This window comes from Cebus imitator, unplaced genomic scaffold (genome assembly GCF_001604975.1).
Source record: "Cebus imitator isolate Cc_AM_T3 unplaced genomic scaffold, Cebus_imitator-1.0 Scaffold188, whole genome shotgun sequence".
In the NCBI taxonomy this organism is placed as follows: Eukaryota; Metazoa; Chordata; class Mammalia; order Primates; family Cebidae; genus Cebus; species Cebus imitator.
The window spans coordinates 6,557,934-6,559,598 of record NW_016107503.1 but is presented as its reverse complement, the minus strand read 5'-3'; positions in this window follow the sequence as shown (position 1 = coordinate 6,559,598).

Below are 1,665 nucleotides of genomic sequence, written 5' to 3'. Positions count from 1 at the left end.
GGAAAGCTTTTTAAAAAGAAAGGCTTCAGGTATGCTGGGATTGGGGGCTGCCAGCATGGCGAGGCTGTAGATAGATGAAGAAAATAAAAATATTTTACCCCAGAATATATTTCTTTGGCATATTTCAGAGTGGCTGTCAGAGAGCCAGCAAACAGAAGTAACCCTGTAAACTACCTGTGCGTGTGTGTATGTGTGTGTGTGTGTGTGTGACGGAGTTTCACTCTTGTTGCCCAGGCTAGAGTGCAATGGTGCCATCTCGGCTCACTGCAACCTCCACCTCCTGGGCTCAAGTGATTCTCCTGCCTCAGCCTCCTGAGCAGCTGGGATTACAGGCATGTGCCACCATGCCCAGCTAATTTTGTATTTTTAGTAGAGACAGGACTCCTCCATGTTGGTCAGGCTGATCTGAAACTCCCAACCTCAGGTGATCCGCCCACCTCGGCCTCCCAAAGTGACCGGATGACCGGATGACCGGATGACCGGCGTGAGCGACTGCTCCCAGCGAAAATTCTTTTGTAGGGGAAATTTACACCTGACAGAATCTGCATTAATCCAGCCTTCTCTTGTCAGGATTGAGAAGTAAAAATAAGCTTTAAGCCCTACAACCGGACTCCTGGCTGACAAGACCACAGAGCAACCTTGAAAACTGAGTTTCTGGCTGTGACAGGATCTGAGGTTGCACAGCGTACATGCCCCCTTAAAACCCTCCTCAATAACTGCCATTATGAGGCAGGAGAACAGCAGAGGGAATTGGAGGTTGGATAAAAGGCAGAATGAGTAAAAGCAGAAACAAGCAAGGTGAAGAGGCATGTGGGCAAGAAGCAAGATAAGAGGCAGAAATCGAGCAGCCAAAACAAAAAGATTTAAAAAGCAAGCAAGGCCGGGTGCAGCGGCTCACACCTGTAATCCCAGCACTTTGGGAAATGGAGGTAGGCAAATCCCCTGAGGTCAGGAGTTCAAGACCAGCCTGGCCAACATGGTGAAATCTCATGTCTACTAAAAACACACAAAAAATTAGCCAGGCTTAGTGGTACGTGCCTGTATTTCCAGCTACTCAGGAAGCTGAGACAGGAGAATTGTTTGAGCCTGGGAGGCGGAAGTTGCCATGAGCCAAGATAGCATCACTGGGCTCCAGACAAGACTCCAGACAGAGTCTTGCTCTGTCTCAAAAAAAAAAAAAAAAAAAGAAAAAGAAAAAAAGCAAAGACCCCATGGCTGGCAAGATCCAAACCAGTAAAGGGGCAGCACCTCAGAGCTAGGCATGTGCATTAGACAGAAAAGGTATCCTTAACATGACCGCATACGATAATCAGCTCATTAAAGCCCATACATATGGACTGCATACATGCATGGACTTAAAATTATGGGATGGAGGCAACATGCAAGCGCACAAGGGCCAAAGTAACTAGGCAATCTCCCTATCAAGCGAAAGGTAAACAGTGGCTAAAGATTAGCCGTCCTTGTGAAGAGAAGGAAGAAAACACACATAAAAAGACCCAGTGTAGGCCAGGCATGGTGGCTCAAGCCTGTAATCCCAGCACTTTGGGAGGCCGAGGCAGGTGGATCACGAGGTCAAGAGATCGAGACCATTCTAGTCAACATGGTGAAACCCCGTCTCTACTAAAAATACAAAAAATTAGCTGGGCATGGTGGCGCGTGCCTGTA